Source organism: Aegilops tauschii, chromosome 4, assembly GCF_002575655.3.
Source record: "Aegilops tauschii subsp. strangulata cultivar AL8/78 chromosome 4, Aet v6.0, whole genome shotgun sequence".
NCBI lineage: Eukaryota > Viridiplantae > Streptophyta > Magnoliopsida > Poales > Poaceae > Aegilops > Aegilops tauschii.
The window spans coordinates 363,823,915-363,847,003 of record NC_053038.3 but is presented as its reverse complement, the minus strand read 5'-3'; positions in this window follow the sequence as shown (position 1 = coordinate 363,847,003).

The window sequence follows — 23,089 nt, the reverse complement described above, 5'->3', positions numbered from 1 at the left end:
GAGTTTATGATCAGATCTATCTTTTTATATCCATGAAAGTATTTGAGTCTCTTTGATCTCTTTTATGCATGATCTCTTATAGCCTCGTATTTCTTCTCTGATAGTTGGGTTTTGTCTGGCCAACTTGATCTATTTATCTTGCAATGGGAAGAGGTGCTTTGTAGTGGGTTCAATCTTACGGTGCTTGATCCTAGTGACAGAAAGGGAACCGACACGTATGTATCATTGCTACTAAGGATAAAACGATGGGGTCTATTGTCGGTGTCAAAACCGGCGGATCTCGGGTAGGGGGTCCCGAACTGTGCGTCTAAGGTCGATGGTAACAGGAGACGGGGGACACAATGTTTACCCAGGTTCGGGCCCTCTCTATGGAGGTAATACCCTACTTCCTGCTTGATTGATCTTGATGAATATGAGTGTTACAAGAGTTGATCTACCACGAGATCGTAATGGCTAAAACCCTAGAAGTCTAGCATGTATGACTATAATTGCCTATATATTATCTCTACGGACTAAACCCTCTGGTTTATGTAGACACCGAAGAGATCTAGGGTTACATAAAGTCGGTTACAGAGAAAGGAATCTTCATATTTGGCCGCCAAGCTTGCCTTCCACGCCAAGGAGAGTCCCATCTGGACACGGGTAGAGTCTTCGGTCTTTGTGTCTTCACAGCCCATCAATCCGGCCCATGGCTAACAGGCCGGACGCCCGAGGACCCCTTAGTCCAGGACTCCCTCAGTAGCCCCTGAACCAGGCTTCAATGACGAGGTGTCCGGCGCGCAGATTGTCTTCGGCATTGTAAGGCGGGTTCCCCTTCCCGAATACTCCAAGATAGTCTTCGGATGCAACGAACGTGTCCGGATCTGCAACATAATGACCACAACTGCAAAGAGTATAATATTTCACGAGTCCAATCTGCTGACAACTTTTGGTAATGTGACATCACGTTTGCCCGGTCATTATTTCGAACCGTTTCCTGCCCTGTCGTTCCACGTTTCGTGGCTCTTATTGGCACGTCTTGTCGAAGCAGAGATCGTTTCCCCTTATTGCGGGATTCTCATCAATACGAGCGTGGGTAACCCAACCGTTCCACTAGGAAGATTCCTTAGGAATAGGCAGGTTTTCAGGCTTAGGAGGAGGCGTTCGATACCCGTCGCCTTTATAAAGGTGCCAAGGATCGTCTCTTTCTACGCCAAGCCTCTCCTCAGCCTTTCCAACCTCGAGTTCTAGCACCCAAGGTTTGACTTCATCGCTTCAAGCTTCCCAATCATGTCCGGACCCAGCCCACAGGGCCGATGGGAGGCTTCCTCTGTTACAGAAGAGGACATTGTGAAGCTTCGGGCGGCCAGATACCTGACGGCGGAGATCCCCCACAGGCTTCCTGCTCGAGGACAGGTTATTCCAACTCCCAGATCTGGCGAGAGGGTTGTATTCATCTCTCACTTCCTCCGAGGGCTAGGGTTCACTCTTCACCCCTTTGTTCAGGGGCTCATGTTTTACTACGGAGTAGATTTTCACGATCTAGCCCCAGATTCTTGCCTCCACGTCTCGGCATTTATCATCACGTGTGAGGCCTTCCTCCGAATTCCCCCACACTTCGGCTTATGGCTCAAGACCTTCAATGTGAAGCCCAAGGTGGTCAATGGGAAACAAACGGAGTGCGGCGGTGCTGTAGTGAGCAAGCTTACCAATACTCTCTGGCCAAAAGGCTCTTTCACCGAAACCTCCAACCAATGGCAACGGGACTGGTTTTGTCACAGAACCCCGTGGTTCCAAGTGGGCAGCTATACCTGCGTTCCGTTCTGGCCCTCCGTTACAGCTTGCATCATGGATTAATAAGGGGCTGGACTGGGGATCAGTTGATGAAGTGCAGACTCTACAGAGCCGCATCCGAACCCTCCTTGAGAAGGACATTGATCTTGTCAACGTGATTCAAGTAATGCTAGTCCACCGAGCCCTGCCATGCCAACGTAGGCCTCTCCGCATGTGGGAGTTTAATCCGGAAGGACCACGAACCCTCCAACACTTCTTCGCCACTACGCACAAAGGGATGTGGAAGTTGTTTTTCGGGAAACGAAAATAGTGGCCAGACACCACCAAGGACATCGGCGTCAACTACAACCACCCGGATACCTCGGTAAGCGCTCAACTCCCGAACACTTTGTAGTTATGTATGCCGCAATGCAATACTGAGTAAAACTTATCTTTTTCCAGGGCTGGATAAAGAAAGCAGAGCGAATCAGGTGTTCGGCCCCCCTCCCCGAAGACTCGGCGGATCCCGTATTAACAAGGATGCTGGGCCCGGCACCATACCAGATGCCTATGAAGGAGGACAAGGTGGAGAGGGGGAGGACCGGAAGTGGCCTCCGTCCCGAAGGTATATCAGACATTGTGTCCGGGGGAATCAAAATTCCATCGTCCGAAGACAAGGGAGAAGTCAACATCTCTTCTCCCCATGGTAAGAAAAGGGCCGCCTCCGAAGGTTGGGAGGAAACGGCTCCTAAGCGAGGCAAGATGCCCCTATTGGGTGGCTCGGGCTTGGAGGACGACGTCATTGCGCAGTCCCATAGAGAGGACAAGCCTTCAGGCAAATCATAAGTGAACAAGGATAACATATCCCGTTCCTTTCCTGTTACCAAGGTAACATCTAGAATATATGTTTTTGCAGCTCGGCAAATAGTCTTCTTCACCAATCCTCTTCCTTGGGAGATCTTCTTCCGGAGATGATGGAAAGCGAGACACCTCCACCGGTCTCCTCGCCCAATAAGGCAGACGACTTTGAGGTGTCGTCCCGGAGGGTCTCTCCTAATCAACAAGTGGTGCGAGGGGTGATGAAGACACTGCCCTAAGGTGATACTTCGGTAGCCCAGGGTCCGGGGGCAACAATAAAGGCCCCGGATTGTCCGGTCTACAGCCAAAGACGACTCTGGGGAGAGATAAAGGGATCCCTTCGAAGGGAGGCCGTACTCATACAGCAGCTTCTAGAGGTCCAGAAGCGCCGGATATATTGACGAACATGCTGCGACAGGCATCCGTCTCGGAGGAACATCGTACCTTGATAGATACGGTGGTTGAAAAGGTTCTGTCCGCGAAAAGCGGATTGAATGAAGCCTGCGCGAGCCTGCTACAAGGCTTCGAGGTTTGTACTGTGGAATTTTTGATTGTGTTTTATTCACAAACTGCACCTATGTATAGGTAGTAGCCCCTGAGACTCGGATTGGCTTCCCGAGGGAGGCGATCAGAGGATCAAAAAAAGATATGTCCAGGAAATAATATGATGAATTGAAACGCAGGCTGTCACTTCCCTGGCGTCTGCCCGGACTACAGAAGTTGCTGATCTGGAGCTTGATGTGGCGGAAGATGACCTTACGCTTATCAACAGGCGTCTTGATGAGTCGCAAGGTATGTTTTTGGGGTAGTCCCTACAAGCATGTGCTTTGTAATGTAAGCATGACGCGAAATATTGTATACTGAGATATGCATGACTACAAATGGTGCCGCCGCGGTTGAGATCCTTCGGGCTGAGCTGGCACGGGCCAAGGAGCAGGCCCGAATTGGTAATGTGGCTGCCAGAGGGCATCTGCCGAGTTAAAGGCCGAACAGGCTGCGCGACGCTAATGCGAGGAGAGAATATCCACGATGGCGCGTGAGCTAAAGGATGCCGCTAGCCGCTGTGAATTCCTCAAGAAGGATAATAAAGCCAAAACGGCTGATCTTGACAAGGCCTTACGAGAGGCGAAGGAAGCGCGGTCCGAATCTAGAGCGGCCCGGGAGGAGATCCGACAAGCTGGGGAGATCGCGGCTGGTAAGCCCTTTTTATTGCAAACTAAGTTCGGTGATCCGAATTATGCTCCGCTTACACAAGTGTGGAGTTCTCCAGATGCGTTATTGGACTTGCCGAAGAGTGCTTCCAATGCGGCGCAATTTTACCAAGTGCGAGAAGGGTGTGCGACGAAGAAGCTTTTCTGGTCACAGTTCGGTGCGTCAAAGCGCCCACTGTTGCTGAACGAACAGATGACGAGCTCCACAGACTATCCGGTTCTGCTATGAAGGACGCCGTGATCGGGCTCTGGCCGAATGAGCCAATTCCGGATAGTTATTTTGGTTTGATGCGGTGACTTGCTGATGCGGTGCTGCGTATCGATGCCGTTAAGCGGTCAGCGTGCATTGAAGGTGCACGGATGGCCTTTGCCCGTGTCAAGACATACTGGGCGAAGATGAAGGCCACTGATGTTGCAGCGAAGGGTCCACCCAAGGGCAAGGACAATCACGCACCAGAGCATTATTTCGAGGATGTCCTGGAGGGTGCCCGCTTGATAGAGGGTCAGTGCTCGAAAAACATGATATTCGAGTGAAATGTATGGAATTTTGTAAAAGACAATATTATAATAAGGCTATTTTTTGTAGTTTCGCCTAAAACTTTTGTTCCTCCTGTGCGGACATTGTTGTATTAATCTAAAAGTTTTCCAGTCATCGGCTTCAGCCCCCTCGTATAAAGTACGGGGGTGCTCGGAAAAGCATTTGATCACTCTTAACCCAACGTCTTGGTCCATTAAGGAGGTGTCAATGCGGTGAACTAGGCAATCAGACTATGGGCATTAACACTTTCACTTAGCCATAGGAGTTTTATGGTGGGACTATGATATAGCCCGTGGTATGTATATGGCTTATTCCAATACGGTGTGTTACATATATGACCTGAAGAATAAGGTCCTTCATATAATACGGAGGGAATCGCGAAAGTTTTCGGTAAGTCATCGAGTGGTTGACCAGCTCTCGCCACATCATGACAGTCAGTTTTCGGCCTTCTCTACTGAGGTGCTTGACCAGATGAACCGAAGCACAATCGCAGTAGTTCTCCCTTTACTACCCTAGCCGATAGAGCGAAATGTAAGGTAGCAAGCACAGGAGCCGGGCAACCCAACTATTGACCTAAGACATGATTCGGAGCTGATGCATATAAGGCCAAACTCACGACACCGAAGTACGCTATAAAGCTGTTCGGACTTGTCGGCAACTCATTTGTTCCCATACCAAGCCCCTGGCCAGTTATGCCGAGGTGTATATGTGAAACAACCACATGAGCCAAATTCAGTTTTTTATAGAAAAAAGCGAATGCTGGATGTGGATTGTGTTTACTGGGACCTGAGTGATATGCCAATCGTTATTTTATAGATAAAAAAGCTGCAACCCCGGCTATTTGACATGCTAGGGGTCGAAGGCGGAGGAAAAAGACACTTTACAGGGTTGAAATAGAGAGTGCGGTCTACAAAAAAGTTATTTTGGACCTCCTATCGCACGGCTGCGCCGCCTGTCCTTGGTGAAGGGACTCCTTGAAGGGAATAGCCTTTGGGTGAGTATATGAAGCTGAGCTCCGATAGAATCCGTGGCCAGCCATTGAGCCGCCTGTGGAGGGAATAATGAAAAAGAAAATGTGGTTAGAAAAGAAAAAAGAGGTTATGGGAGTACTTGCAGGCTCGCTCGTATTGTGCTTCAACCGATGCCCAGGGTATCTTAAGTGCATATGCGTGGTACAGATTGCGCAGGTATATGAGGCGAACGGCGGAAGTCGAACTACTAATCCAGCTCCGAAATTGGTCGATCCTGTTGGATGGAGACCGGTGGCTTAATGGCCGACAAGGTATGCGGTTTAATAAGACCGCTTTGTACTTCGGCTGATATTGTCGTAGTATGATCCTTAGCCTGGAGGGAGTGCTTCTCCTGCTCTCCTGTAGGGTTGTGCGTCACGCATACCATGTTCACTGTTTTTACTTTGTGGGGAAATTGCTTCTGGTCCCTGGTATTTGGTTGGTGAATCTCTTCGTCGTCGCTATCACCGGGCGGCCTCCTCCCCTTGTGTTCGGCGTTGAGCTTCCAACCTGCTTGAAGACCCAGGAGCTTCTGTTGGTATGATTAGTTGGTTTATCGGGGTGGCCATTAATCTGGCAGGGCCGATCCAATATCTTGTCTAAATTGGATGGTCCGTCTCTGTTTGCCATGAATGGCTTTTTCGTTGACCGGGTGTGGGGCCGCTGAATCCGGCATTGACCGCCGTGTCGTGTGTTCTTTCATTATCATTGCGACGTTCGTGTTTACTTCGTCGTGGCTTGCCATTGCCGTCTCGGTCTTCGAAAGTGCCCGGATCGCTAGTGTTGTTGCTTCTACGAGCGAGCCAGCTGTCTTCTCCCGTGCAAAAGCGGGTCATTAGAGCGGTAAGGGCTGACATGGATTTTGGTTTTTCTTGACCAAGGTGGCGGGCGAGCCACTCATCCCGGACGCTGTGTTTGAAGGCTGCTAGGGCCTCTGCGTCCGGACAGTCGAAGATTTGGTTCTTTTTAACTAAGAACCTAGTCCAGAGCTCCCTGGATGACTCTCCGGGCTGCTGGACAATGTGACTTAAGTCATCGGCATCCGGTGGCCGGACATATGTTCCTTGGAAGTTGTCGCGGAAGGCGTCTTCCAAGTTCTCCCAGCTGCCAATAGAGTTTTCCGGCAGACTGTTTAACCAGTGCCGAGCTGGTCCTTTGAGTTTTAATGGTAGGTATTTGATGGCATGGAGGTCATCTCCGCGGGCCATATGGATATGGAGAAGAAAATCCTTGATCCACACCGCGGGATCAGTTGTCCCATCGTACGATTCGATATTCACGGGTTTAAACCCTTCTGGGAATTCATGCTCCATTATTTCGTCAGTGAAGCAGAGTGGGTGTGTGGCGCCTCTATATTGGGCCACGTCGCGACGTAGCTCAGATGGAGTCCGTCTGTGGTTTTCGGCCCGGGCGTGACTAGACTTGTCACGTCCGAATAGGTAGCCGACGTTGCGTGTCGAGGCACGTCCTCGCGATCCGTAGATCGATCTGGTATGTTCCGCTCCACTGTCCAGGTCTTGCCGAGGGTCGTATGTATGACCCCAAGCTGTTTTATCTCTGTTTTTCGTTGGCGTGAGGCGGGCTGCTATTCGGCTTGAGCTGTCGCTTTATCCCGACCGCGTTGTGGTCGGTTGGCCGCATTGTCCCGACCGCGTGGTACAAGTTCCGTCGCCTCCTCATCGGACTGAGGTAATAATCTGCGCCTCGGGTAACCCTTGGTTGGGCGCTTGAGGCCGTATTCTTCGACTGCTAGGATATCTGTCCATCTATCGTTGAGCAGGTCTTGGTCACCTTGAAGCTGCTGTTGTTTCTTTTTCATGCTCCTTGCAGTGGCTATTAGCTGGCGTTTAAAGCGCTCCTGCTCGAGAGGTTCCTCAGGCACGATGAAATCCTCGTTGCCGAGGCTCTCCTCATCCTCGGAGAGTGGCAGGTAATTACTGTCCTCCGAGTCTTCGTGTATGGCCTGTTCATCAGGGCTAATGTGCCCGTCTTCCCGTTTATCTAGTTCGGAGGTTGCCTCAACAGGGTCTTTATTGTCTTCGGCATCGTCCGGGGTATTGTTTTCTTCGGTGCCGGTATTGCTATCTTTTGCATGACGTGACTTAGAGCGGTGCTGCTGACGCCGACGTCTGGGCTGTGTCTCAGGAGGTTTATCCTCAACTGGATCTTCTTTGTCATCGTCGTTAGTTTCTTTAGGTGTATCCACCATGTATACGTCGTACGAAGAGGTGGCCGTCCAGCGTCTGGTGAACGGCGGGTTTTGGTTCTGCTCCTCACTGGCATCGTCGTCCATACCGTTGATGTCTCCGGAGCCGTAATCGAGCATGTCGGTTAAGTCTTCGACAGTGGCTATGAGTGGGTGGCGGGTGGGAGTCAAAATTCCCCGTCATCAGCCTCCAGTTCGAACCGGATATAATTCGGCTGTGAGCCCTCCACTAAGGATAGATTTTTTAATGAGTTTAGCACATCGCCTAAAGGCGAGTGTCGGAAGATGTCCGCTGCGCTGAATTCGATGATCGATGATTGATCTAGCTCGACGTGTGCGGACACGCATAGTTCAGTACTTATGGCCGGAAACGAGTCCGAGGTTCCGGAGACACAGATACCACCCGAGGTTAGGTCTGTGTGTGGCTCCAACGCCGCGAAATCTACGACTTCTGTGGCGGGGTTGAACTTCCTGTCCTCGGATGGCGCGATCTGCTCCGGATCTAAAGCCAGAGCGGTTACAGGTGCAATTTCCTGGGCATGGCCCGATGACAAATTTAAGTCATGTTCATCGTGGCAACGGGGAGCGACTGCCGTGGTCTCGAATCCGTCGAAGATCAAGTCTCCGCGGATATCTTTAGGTGTCTCCAGATGGCCAAGCTAGTTGGCCCGCAGTGTGAAGCCGCCGAACACGAAGATCTGTCCGGGGAGGAAGGTTTCCCCTTGGACAGTATTGTTGTTGATGATTGAAGGAGCCATCAAACCTTTTGAGGAGGGCACAGTGGAACTCTCAATGAAAGCACCATTGTCGGTGTCAAAACCGGCGGATCTCAGATAGGGGGTCACGAACTGTGCGTCTAAGGTCGATGGTAACAGGAGATGGGGGACACAATGTTTACCCAGGTTCGGGCCCTCTCTATGGAGGTAATACCCTACTTCCTGCTTGATTGATCTTGATGAATATGAGTGTTACAAGAGTTGATCTACCACGAGATCGTAATGCTAAAACCCTAGAAGTCTAGCATGTATGACTATAATTGCTTATATCTTATCTCTATGGACTAAACCCTCTGGTTTATATAGACACCGGAGAGATCTAGGGTTACATAAAGTCGGTTACAGAGAAAGGAATCTTCATATTTGGCCACCAAGCTTGCCTTCCACGCCAAGGAGAGTCCCATCCGGACACGGGTAGAGTCTTCGGTCTTTGTGTCTTCACAGCCCATCAGTCCGGCCCATGGCTAACAGGACAGACGCCCGAGGACCCCTTAGTCCAGAACTCCCTCATCTATCTCTACACAGATAGATCTTGTCTACATCATGTCATCTTCTTATTGCATTACGTCGTTTTTCCATGAACTTAATACACTAGATGCATGCTGGATAGCGGTCGATGTGTGGAGTAATAGTAGTAGATGCAGGCAAGAGTCGGTCTACTAATCTTGGACGTGATGCCTATATAATGATCATTGCCTGGATATCGTCATGATTATTTGAAGTTCTATCAATTGCCCAACAATAATTTGTTCACCCATCATTTGCTATTTTTCTCGAGAGAAGCCACTAGTGAAACCTACGCCCCCCGGGTCTCTTTCTCATATATTTGCTTTTGCGATCTACTTTTTCCTTGCATTTATTTTCAGATCTATTAAACCAAAAATACCTTGCTATGTTTTATTTCTATTTATTTTATTTGGCATTCGATCTATCAATCTACTACAATTTACCTCACGTCCGTTTGCCTATCTTGAGGCGCCGTACCCCGGAAGGGATTGAAAACCCCTTTAACATGTCGAGTTGCGAGGATTTGTTATCTGTGTGAAAGAGTTGTCTATGTTGTGTTGCTTGGTTCTCCTACTAGTTCGATAACCTTGGTTTCATATCTGAGGGGAATACCTACCGTCGCTGTGCTGCATCATCTCTTCCTCTTTGGGGAAATACCGACGTAGCTTCAAGCGACATCAGCTGCTAACAAGCCGAAAGAAGCTCAGGCCGTAATTGGGCCCAAAGACGTAGCGGGCCGTTAACGGGCTTAAACTGACGATGGGCTGGAAATTGTCAAATCTAGAATGGGCCTTTGATGGGCCGATTCTGTGTAACTTGTATGGGCCGTGCTTGTAAATGGGCCTGACTCAAGTAGGCCGCTAATGGGCCGGCCCGCTTATTTTGACAGGCCCGGCCTTTTAACCTGAGTGGGCCACTGTTGGGACGAGACACATGTCGATGTATCATAGGCGCGTTCCGTCCATTCGTTGGATGACAACTGTCCGAACGCCTGGCCGACACGTGGATCTGCCGGCCAATGAGAATTTTACATGTGGAAAATCCCCATTGGTCCGCGTTGTTAACGGGTTATCGGATCCAAACGGAACCCAATAGCTTAACGGCGACCCGTTACGGTGGATGCCATGTGTCGGTCACCCTTGACGAAAGCACTTCTATGACGCATGATTTATCGTCATGGAAGTGGACACTTCCGTGATGATAATTTTGGTAATGTCATGGAACACTTCTACGACAGCACAGGTATGACTATCTTGATTCTGTCATAAAATCGTCATGGATGTACATGCATGACAGAAAACGTGACCTACTGTGACAAACACGTATCATCACGGAAGTGTATTTTTTTTGTAGTGTATGTCTCCATCCTTGACCTTTTCACGAATGGAGTTGAAGCGTGTCTTGAAGTGTTTGGTTCTCTTGTGAAACCAGGATTCCTTCGTCAAGGAAATTGCTCCAGTGTTGTCACAAAAGATTTTCATTGGACCCGATGCACTAGGTATTACACCTAGATCGGATATGAACTCCTTCATCTGCTGCTTCCGAAGCAGTTATGTACTCCGCTTCACACATAGATCCCGCCACGATTCTCTTCTTGGAACTGCACCAACTGACAGCTCCATCATTCGATATAAACATGTATCCAGTTTGTGACTTAGAGTCATCCACATCAGTGTTGAAGCTAGCATCGAGGTAACCATTTACGACGAGCTCTTCGTCACCTCCATAAATGAGAAACATATCCTTGGTCCTTTTCAGGTACTTTAGGATGTTCTTGACCGCTGTACAGTGATCCACTCCTGGATTACTTTGGTACCTCCCTGCCAGACTTATGGCAAGGCACACATCAGGTCTGGTACACAGCATAGCATACATGATAGAACCTATGGCTGAGGCATAGGGAATGACTTTCATTTTCTCTCTATCTTCTACAGTGGTCGGTCTTTGAGGCTGACTCAACTTCACACCTTGTAACATAGGCAAGAACTCTTTCTTTGACCGATCCTTTTGAACATCTTCAAAACTTTATCAAGGTATGTGCTTTGTGAAAGTCCTATTAAGCGTCTCGATCTATCTCTATAGATCTTGATGCCCAATATATAAGCAGCTTTATCGAGGTCTTTCATTGAAAAATTCTTATTCAAGTATCCTTTTATGCTATCCAGAAATTCTATATCATTTCCAATAAACAATATGTCATCCACATATAATATCAGAAATAATGCAGAGCTCCCACTCACTTTCTAGTAAATACAGTCTTCACCATAAGTCTGTATAAAACCATATGCTTTGATCACCTCATCAAAGCATATATTCCAACTCCGAGATGCTTGCACCAGTCCATAGATGGATCGCTGGAGTTTGCACACTTTGTTAGCACCTATAGGATCGACAAAACCTTCTGGTTGCATCATATACAATTCTTCTTTAAGAAATCCATTAAGGAATGCAGTTTTGACGTCCATTTGCCAGATTTCATAATTATAAAATGCGGCAATTGCTAACATGATTCGGACTGACTTAAGCATCGCTACGGGTGAGAAGGTCTCATAGTAGTCAACCCCTTGAACTTGTCGAAAACATTTCGCGACAAGTCGAGCTTTGTAGATGGTGACATTACCATTAGCGTCTGTCTTCTTCTTGAAGATCCATTTATTCTCAATTGCTTGCCGATCATTGGGCAAGTCCACCAAAGTCCACACTTTGTTCTCATACATGGATCCTATCTCAAATTTCATGGCCTCAAGCCATTTATCGGAATCTGGGCTCATCATAGCTTCTTCATAGTTCGTAGGTTCGCCATGGTCTAGTAACATGACTTCCAAGACAGGATTACCATACCACTCTGGTGCGGAACATGCTCTGTTCGACCTACGAGATCCAGTAGTAACTTGATCTGAAGTTTCATGATCATCATAATTAGCTTCCTCTGTAGTTGGTATAGGCATCACGGGAACGGATTTATCTGATGTGCTACTTTCCAAATTGAGAGAAGGTACAATTACCTCATCAAGTTCTACTTTCCTCCCACACACTTCTTTCGAGAGAAACTCCTTCTCTAGAAATGTTCCATTCTTGGCAACAAAAATCTTGCCTTCGGATCTGTGGTAGAAGGTGTACCCAATTGTTTCCTTAGGGTATCCTATGAAGACACACTTCTCCGATTAGGGTTCGAGCTTATCAGGCTGAAGCCTTTTGACATAAGTGTCGCAACCCCAAATTTTAAGAAATGACAACTTAGGTTTCTTGCCAAACCATAGTTCATACGGTGTTGTCTCAACGAATTTAGACGGTGCCCTATTTAACGTGAATGCGATTGTCCCTAATGCATAACCCCAAAATGATAGTGGTAAATCGGTAAGTGACATCCTTGAACACACCATATCCAATAAAGTATGGTTACGATGTTCGGACACACCATTACGCTGTGGTGTTCCAGGTGGTGTGAGTTGTGAAACAATTCCACATTGTTTTAAATGAGGGCCAAACTCATAACTCAAATATTCGCCTCCACGATTAGATCGTAGAAACTTTATTTTCTTGTTACAATGATTCTCCACTTCACTCTGAAATTCTTTGAACTTTTCAAATGTTTCAGACTTGTGTTTCATTAACTAGATATACCCATACCTACTAAAATCATCTGTGAAGGTCAGAAAATAACGATACCCACCGCGTGCCTCAACACTAATCGGACCGCATACATCGGTATGTATTATTTCCAATAAGTCATTAGCTCGCTCCATTGTTCCGGAGAACGGAGTTTTAGTCATCTTGCCCATGAGGCATGGTTCGCAAGTATCAAATGATTCATAATCAAGTGACTCCAAAATTCCATCTGCATGGAGTTTCTTCATGCGCTTTACACCAATATGACCTAAACGGTAGTGCCACAAGTATGTTGCACTATCATTATCAACTTTGCATCTTTTGGCATCAATATTATGAATATGTGTATCACTATGATCGAGATTCAACAAGAATAGACCATTCATCAAGCGTGCATGACCATAAAAGATATTCTCATATAAATAGAACAACCATTATTCTCTGATTTAAATAAATAACCGTCTCGCACTAAACAAGATCCAGATATAATGTTCATGCTCAACGGTGGCACCAAATAACAATTATTTAGGTCTAAAACTAATCCCGAAGGTAGATGTAGAGGTAGCATGCCGACGACGATCACATCAACCTCGGAACCATTTCCGACGCGCATCGTCACCTCGTCCTTAGCCAATCTTCGTTTATTCCGCACCTCCTGTTTCAAGTTACAAATATGAGCAACCGAACCAGTATCAAATACCCAGGCGCTGCTACGAGCATTAGTAAGGTACACAACAATAACATGTATATCAAATATACCTTTGTTCACTTTGCCATCCTTCTTATCCACCAAGTAGTTGGGGCAGCTCCGCTTCCAGTGACCAGTCCCTTTGCAGTAGAAGCACTGAGTTTCAGGCTTGGGTCTAGCTTTGGGCTTCTTCCCAGGAGTGGCAACTTGCTTGCCATTCTTCTTGAAGTTCCCTTTCTTTCCCTTGCCCTTTTTCTTGAAACTAGTGGTCTTGTTAACCATCAACACTTGATGCTCCTTCTTTATTTCCACCTCCGCAGCCTTGAGCATTGCGAAGAGCTCGGGAATTGTTTTGTTCATCCCTTGCATGTTATAGTTCATCGCGAAGCCTTTGTAGCTTGGTGGCAGTGATTGAAGAACTCTGTCAATAACACAATCAACTGGAAGATCAACTCCCAGCTGAGTCAAGTGATTATAATACCCAGACATTTTGAGTATGTGTTCACTGACAGAACTGTTCGCCTCCATCTTGCAGCTATAGAACTTCTTGGAGACTTCATATCTCTCAACCCGGACATTTGCTTGAAATATTGACTTTAACTCTTGGAATATCTCATATGCTCCATGAAGTTCAAAACGTCTTTGAAGTCCCGGTTCTAAGCCGTAAAGCATGGCACACTGAACTATTGAGTAGTCATCAGATCGAGCTTGCCAGACGTTCATAACATCAGCTTCAGCTCCTGTAGCAGGCCATTCACCTAGCGGTGCATCAAGGACATAATTCTTCTGTGCAGCAATGAGGATAATCCTCAAGTAACGGACCCAGTCCATGTAGTTGCTACCATCATCTTTCAACTTAGCTTTCTCTAGGAACGCATTAAAATTCAGGGGAACGGTAGCTCGGGCCATTGATCTACAACATAGATATGCAAAACTATAAGACTAAGTTCTTGATAAAGCTCAATTAATCAAATTACTAATGAACTCCCACTTAAAATAAACATCTCTCAAGTTATCTAAGTGACACGTGATCCAAATCAACTAACCCATGTCCGATCATCACGTGAAATGGGGTAGTCATCAATGGTAAACTTCTCTATGTTGATCATATCTACTCAAGGTTGCAAAAAAGCGGTAGGCGTAAGTGAGGCGGTTGGCCTTCGCCTAGTGCCTAGGCGGTGCATAAGCGCCCTAGGCGCGGCCTAGGCGGTGATATAGTTTTTACTCATAGTGTATTTGTGATTATTATGTGGGTGTTGATATTAGTTTAGGGCATACAAATAAATTAATTATTGTCTACTGCCATTGAAATATAACCCGTTTGGCATATCAGTGCAGTATGTGGCATGATTTCTTTCTTTTTAGAAATGGAAATTCCTTGGGTTGGCAATTCCTTGCTTGCCCTGCCTAGACCTCCATTTATGCCCTAGGCGAGGCGTTTGGCTATTGCCTAGCGCCTAGGCGTGCCTAAGCGCCTCCTAGGCACTACCTTTTCCAACAGAGATCTACTATATGACTCACGTTCGACCTTTCGGTCTCCAGTGTTCCAAGACCATGTCTGTACATGCTAGGCTCATCAAGTTTAACCCATAAATTTTGCATGTGTAAAACTGTCTTACACCCGTTGTATGTGAACATAGAGTCTATCACACCCGATCATCACGTGGTGCTTCAAAACGACGAACTTTGGCAACGGTGCATACTCGGGGAGAACACTTTTATCTTAAAATTTAGTGAAGGGATCATCTTATAATGCTACCGTCGTTCTAAGAAAAATAAGATGCATAAAAGATAAACATCACATGCAATCAAAATATGTGACATGATATGAGCATCATCATCTTGTGCTTTTGATCTCCATCTCCAAAGCATCATCATGATCTCCATCGTCACCGGCTCGACACCTTGATCTCCATTGTTGCGTCGGTGTCGTCTCGCCAACTATTGCTTCTACAACTATTGCTAACACATAGCGATAAAGTAAAGCAATTACATGGCGTTTGCACTTCATACAATAAAGAGATAGCCCTAAGGCTCCTGCTGGTTGTCGATATTACAAAACATGATCATCTCATACATCAACATATAACAGATCATATCTTGACCATATCACATCACAACATGCCCTGCAAAAACAAGTTAGACATCCTCTACTTTGTTGTTGCAAGTTTTACGTGGCTGCTACGGGCTTCTAGCAAGAATTGTTCTTACCTACGCAAAAACCACAATGGTATTTCATCAAGTTTGCTGTTTTAGCCTTCTTCAAGGACCAGCCGCAGTCAAATTCGATTCAACTAAAGTAGGAGAAACAGACACCCGCCAGCCACCTTTATGCAAAACTAGTTGCATGTCTGTCGGTGGAACTGGTCTCATGTGTGTGGACATGTAAGGTTATCCGGGCCGCTTCATCACACAATACTGCCGAATCAAAATAAGACGTTGGTGGTAAGCAGTATGACTATCACCGCCCACAACTCTTTTGTGTTCTACTCGTGCATATCATCTACGCATATACCTGGTTCAGATGCCATTGTTAGGTAACGTTGCATGGAAAACAAAAAAATTCTACGCACACGCAAGATCTATCCATGGAGATGCATAGCAACGAGAGGGGAGAGTGTGTCTACATACCCTCGTAAACCGTAAGCGGAAGCGTTTAACAATGCGGTTGATGTAGTCGAACTTCTTCGCGCTTCTACCGATCAAGTACCGAACGTACAGCACCTCCGCGTTCAGCACACATTCAGCTCGGTGACGTCCTCTGCCTTCTTGATCCAGCAAGACGGCGAGATAGTAGATGAGTTCCGGCAGCACGACGGCGTGGTGACAGTGATGGTGAAGCTATCTCCACAGGGCTTCGCCTAAGCACTACGAAAATATGACTGGCGGTAGAAACGGTGGAGGGGGGCGCTGCACGCGGCTAAGGGATTGTTGTGCTTGTGCTAGGCGTCCCCTCCCACACACACACACACACACACACACACACACATATATATATATATATATAGGTGGGGGGAGGAGGGAGCAGCCAGGAGGGCGCCCCAAGTAGGTTGAATCCTACTTGGGGTCCTCCCCAAGTGGCGCCCCCCTTTCCTTATTTGCCGGAGAAGAAAGGAAAGGGGGGAAGAGAGAAGGAAGGGGAGGCTGAATCCTCCCCCTTTCCTTTCCCCACTTGGGCGGCTGCCATGGGGGGGGGGCAGCCCCTTGTGGGATGGTGTGCTCCCCTCTTATGACCTAGGTACCCCCTCCGGTACTCCGATGACTATCCGGTTTTCTCCAAAACACTTCCGGTGTCCGAATACCATCGTCCTATATATCAATCTTTACCTCTCGACCATTTCGAGACTCCTCGTCATGTCTATGATCTCATCCGGGACTCCGAACAACATTCGGTCACCAAATCATATAACTCATATAACACTATATCGTCAACGAACGTTAAGCGTGCGGACCCTACGGGTTCGAGAACTATGTAAACATGACCGAGACACCTCTCCAGTCAATAACCAATGGCAGAACTTGGATGCCCATATTGGCTCCTACATATTCTATGAAGATCTTTATGGGTTGAACCCTTATGACAATATACGTAATTCCCTTTGTCCATCGTATGTTACTTGCCCGAGATTCGATCGTCGGTATCTTCAGACCTAGTTCAATCTCGTTACCGGCAAGTCTCTTTACTCGTTCCATTATACATCACCTCGTAAATAACTCCTTAGTCATTTGCTTGCAAGCTTATGATGTGTATTACCGAGGGGGCCCAGAGATACCTCTCCGATACTCGGAGTGACAAATCCTAATCTCGATCTATGCCAACTCAACAAACACCTTCAGAGATACCTGTAGAGCATCTTTATGATCACCCAGTTACGCTGTGATGTTTGATAGCACATAAGGTATTGTTCTGGTATCCGGGAGTTGCATAATCTCATAGTCGAAGGAATATGTATTTGACATGAAGAAAGCAATATCAATAAACTGAACGATCAATATGCTAAGCTAACGGATTGTCTTGTCCATCACATCATTCTCCTAATGATGTGATCCCGTTATCAAACAACAACACATGTCTATGGTTAGGAAACCTTAACCATCTTTGATCAACGAGCTAGTCTAGTAGAGACTTACTAGGGACACGGTATTTGTTTATGTATTCACACATGTATTTAGGTTTCCGATCAATACAATTCTAGCATGAATAATAAACCTTTATCATGAATAAGGAAATATAAAATAACAACTTTATTATCGCCTCTAGGGCATATTTCTTTCAATCCCATCACCATTCTTGACTCGCATAACGACTTCATTTCTTTTCAGCTTGCAAACTTTTTGCAGCTCCTTGCATCTCATTGCAAATGTAAGAAATCGATTAGTATCAAATACCCTTGACTTACAGGAATTTAACAAGTGGAATAACATTAACTTTGTATATCTTTTATACCTTTACCCGAAGAACCATTCTTCTTCTTATCCGCCAAGTATTTTTTGGCAGTTGCGCTTCTAGTGTCCCTTCTATTTGCAGTAGAAACATCCAGTCTCCTTAGTAGCTCCGCCCTTGTTCCTCTTCACAGACATGGCCACACCGGCACCAGGAGATTTCTTCTTGTACTTGCCCTGCTTCTTATTGAAACTGGCGATCTTATTGACCATCAACACTTGCTTTTCTTCTGCATTCTAGCCTCCACGGTTTGGAGCATAGTGAACAACTCGTTTGCACTTTTCTCCATCCCATTCATGTTGTAATTCATCATAAAACCATCGTAAGAGGGTGGGAGTGAAGCAAGTACAATATATGTGTCGAGTGTTGGAGGAATTCCAAATTCCAGAGAAGCCAGTCTATCAGCATAGCCAACAAGTTTTACGATATGCTCACTCATTGAGGAACCTTCTGCCATCTTGCATTCAATCAAGGCCTTGGTTATCTCAAAATGTTTGGTCCTTGCCTGCTTCTTGTACAGAGCATCCAGTGACCCAATTATAAATTGAGTACTAGATCGTTCAAAATGTTAAAGCAGTTAAGGATTCATGCAAGTCAACATGAGGCACTAGACTGACTCATAGTCATCACTCCAAGCAGTGAAAGAAGCTACAATTTCCTGCGACACACCTGGCGTAGGAGGATCACCTAGGGGCTGATCCAGCACATACTCTTTCTTGGCATTCCTGAGAACAAATCTCAGGTTCTAAATCCAATCCTCATAGTTTCCACCATTTGCAGCCAACATTTCTTTCTCTAACATAGGGGCTAAGTTAAACATATTGCGAGCCATTGATCTATAATGATAAACACAAGATTCACTTAGACATTGTTCATAATTAATTTGCGCTAGTGTTTAAACAAACTTTAATATAAAGTGCAATCCCACTCAAATCAATATCTCTCATAATTGAAAATAAGTGATTCAAGACCCTGATGTTATTCATAGCCATTGATGTGGATGATACGTCTCCAATGTATCTATAATCTTTGATTGTTCCATGCTGTTATATTATCATTCTTGGATGTTTTACAATCATTTTATAGCAACTTTATATCATTTTTGGGACTAACCTATTGACATAGTGCCTAGTGCCAATTGCTGTTTTTTGCTGGTGTTTACTTCGCAAAAAATCAATACCAAACGGAGTCCAAACGCAGCGAAACTTTTTGGAGATTTTTTCTGGACCAGAAGACACAAGATGGGCCAAAGAAGTACCAGAGGGGTGCCGGGGGGCACAACCCACCTGGGCGCGCCTGGAGGCCCAGGCGCGCCCTGGTGGGTTGTGCCCACCTCGGTGGCCTCCCGCGCCGCCTCTTTACCCTATAAATACCCAAATATTCCAGAAACCCTAGGGGAGTCGACGAAACACAATTCCCACCACCGCAAGTTCCAGAACCACGAGATCCAATCTAGAAACCATCGCGGAGGGGTTCATCGTCCTCATTGGTGCCTCTCCGATGATGTGTGAGTATTTCATTGTACACCTACTGGTCCGTAGGCAGTAGCTAGATGGCTTCTTCTCTCTTTTGATTCTCAATACAATGGTCTCTTGGAGATCTATTTGATGTAACTCTTTTTGCGGAGTGTTTGTTGGCATCCGATGAACTTTGAGTTTATGATCAGATCTATTTTATCCATGAAAGTTATTTGAGTTTTGATCTCTTATATACATGATTACTTATAGCCTCGTATTTCTTCTTCGAATATTTGGTTTAGTTAGGCCGACTAGATTGATTTTCTTGCCATGGGAAGAGGTGCTTTGTGATGGGTTCGATCGTGCGGAGTTCTTTCCTAGTGACAGAAGGGGCAGCAACACACGTATTGATGGTTGCTATTAAGGATAACAAGATGGGGGTCTATTCCTACATGAATAGATCTTGTCTACATCATGTCATCGTTCTGATTTTGCATTACTCAGTTTCGCCATTAACTCAATACACTAGATGCATGCTGGATAGCGGTCGATGTGTGGAGTAATAGTAGTAGAGGCAGGAAGGAGTCGGTCTACTAATCTTGGACGTGATGCCTATATAATGATCATTGTTTGGATATCATCATAACTATTTGAGGTTCTATCAATTGCCCAACAGTAATTTGTTTACCCACCATATGCTATTTTCTTGAGAGAAGCCACTAGTGAAATCTACGGCCCCCGGGTCTATTCTTTATCATATTTGCTTTGAGATCTATTTTTATTTGCTTTTGTTTCAGATCTATTATTCTAAAAACCCAAAAATACCTTGCTGCACTTTTTCTTTATTTATTTTGTTTTATTGCGAGATTTGTTTATTCAAAATCATACAAACCAATCTATATTTTACCCGAGAGGGATTGACAACACCTCTTACGCGTCGGGTTGCAAGTATTTGTTCTTTGTGTGCATGTACCGTTTACATAGTGTTGCTTGGTTCTCCTACTGGTTTGATAACCTTGGATTCATCACTGAGGGAAATACCTACCATAGCTGTGTTGCATCATCCCTTCCTCTTCGGGGAAATACTGACGCGGACACTAGCCATCAAGAAAGGATTTCTAGCGCCGTTGCCGGGGAGATATCATCAACATCCATCAGGTTCCTAATTAAAAATCTCATCTCCTTGCAATTTACATTATTTTTCATTTTCCTCTCGTTTTCATCTCCCCCACTTCACAAAAAATTGCCGTTTTATTCGCCCTTTTTCATTTGTCGTTTTCTCGTCAGATCTGTTTTGTGTGCAATCTTGTTTGCGTAGTCACGATGGCTCAAGAAAACACCAAGTTGTGTGATTTTTCCAATACACGATAATAATGATTTTATTAGTACTCCGATTGCTCCTCTCGCCACTAGTGCGGAATCTTGTGATATTAATGCCGCTTTGTTGAATCTTGTTATGAAAGATCAATTTTCCGGTACTCCTAATGAGGATGCCGCGTCCCATCTAAACACATTTGTAGAATTATGCGATATGAAAAATAAAAAAGATGTGTACAATGATATTGTGAAGTTGAAATTATTTCCGTTTTCTTTGCGAGATCGTGCAAAAATTTGGTTTTCTTCTTTGCCTCGCAATAGTATTACTACTAAGTATTTTTTTGCCCGTGAAGATTATTTCCCTTAGAACTCAAATCATGATTTTTAAGCAACTAGAGCATGAACATGTTGCGCAGTCTTGGGAAATAATGAAATTAATGCTAAGAAATTGTCCTACTCATGGTTTAAATCATTGGATGATCATACGAATTTTTTATGTGGGATTGATTTTTGTTTCTAGAAATCTCTTAGATTCCGCCGCGGGTGGTACTTTTATGGAAATTACTTTGGGTGAAGCTAATAAATTTCTAGACAATATTATGGCAAATTATTCACAATGGCATACCGAAAGAGCACCTACTAGTAAGAAAATTAATTCGGTTGAAGAAATTAGTACGTTGAGTGAAAAAGTTGATGCTCTTATGAAATTGGTTGCTAATAAAAGTGCTCCTATTGATCTTAATGATGTGTCTTTGTCTACCTTGATTGAGCAAAATAGTGATCCCGTAGATGTGAATTTTATCTCCCAAAACAATTTCAATAACAATGCTTATAGAGGTAATTTTAATCCTAGGCCTTTTCCTGGAAATTCCTCTAATAATTATGGTAATTCCTATGGTAATCCTTCTTATAATAATAATAGGAACACCTCTAATCTTGAGAATAATATTGAAGAATTAATCAATGCTCAAAAGGTTTTCAGTACTACGATTGAAGAAAAGTTGAATAAGATTGATGATATGTCTAGAAGCATTGATAGAATTTCTCACGATGTGGAAAATCTCAAGTTAAAAATTTTTGTGCTCAAGGATGAGGAATCAATTAAAGCTTTATATGTTTCTATGGATGAAATTAAGAAAAGAACGGCTATGCTTAGAGCTAAAAGAGAATTTTTACAAAAAGCGTTTTCTAGTGATTGCTTTCATAAAAATGATGAAGATCTTAAAATGATTGGTGTTTCTTCTATTGATTCCTTGTTTAGTAAAATTAAGATTGATGATAAATGGACCGAGTAAGAGTCAACTTTAGCTAGAAGGCATCCCGATAATTCGGAGGGTGAAAATCTTGTTGAGAAAATTGATAAAAGTGGGTTTAGAGCGGTCAAAACTTTAACTAGTGATGTACCCACTCTCTTGGATTACAAAGACTTCAATTACGATAATTGCTCTTTGATTTATTGTATTTCTTTGTTACAATCCATGATTAATTCACCCCATGCTTATGAACAAAATAAAGCTTTTACTAAACATATCGTCGATGCAATGATGATAACTTTGGAAGAAAAATTGGAATTAGAGATCTCAATTCATAGAAAATTACATGATGAATGGGAACCTATTATCGAAGTCAAGATTAAAAATTATGAGTGTTTTGCTTTGTGTGATTTGGGTGCTAGTGTTTCCACAATTCCGAAATCTTTATGTGATGTGCTTGGTCTTACTGATATTGAAGAATGTTCTCTTAATTTGCACTTGACGGATTCTACTATTAAAAAGCCTATGGGAAGAATTAATGATGTTCTTATTCTTGTGAATAGGAATTATGTGTCCATAGATTTTATAGTTCTTGATATTCATTGCAATCCGTCTTGTCCAATTATACTTGGTAGACCGTTTTTACGCACTATAGGTTTCGTGATTGATATGAAAGAAGGCAATATTAAATTTCAATTTACACTAAGAAAGGGAATGGAACACTTCACTAGAACAAGAATTAAGCAACCAAATGAATCAATCATGAGGGCATCTTATGGATCTAGAATCAAAGATGATAAGACTTAGATCTATGCATTATGCCTAGCTAGGGGCATAAAACTATAGCGCTTGTTGGGAGGCAACCCAATGAATAAAATTTATTTTTTTCTTTTTGTTTCTGTTCTTGAGTGTTTACACAATTATGCTACTGTTATGATTGTGTTTTTATGTTATAATTAGTGTTTGTGCCAAGCAAAGCCTTTGGGATCATGTTGGGTGATAGTTGATTTGATGTTGTTGAAAAACGGAAACTTTGTGCGCTAGTAATAGAATTATTAAAAATCACAGGAGTGAGATAAAATTCTGAATTTTTTACACAAGATTGATATACAAATTTCTTATGTTGTCCTAATTTTTCAGAAATTTTGGAGTTACATAAGTATTCAAAGTTTTTAGATTGCTACAGACTGTTCTGTTTTTGACAGATTCTATTTTCTTTGCGCTGTGTGCTTATTTTGATGAATCTACGGACTTCAACGGGGGGTATAAGCCATATCAATGTTGCAATACAGTAGATATAATGCAAAAAAATATGAATGGGTTTGCAACAATACTTAGAGTAGTGATTTGCTTTGTTATACTAACGGATCTCATGAAGGTTTTGTTGAGTTTTGTGTGATTGAAGTTTTCAAGTTTTGGGTGACATCATGATGGATGAAGGAATAAGGAGTAAGAAGAGCCTA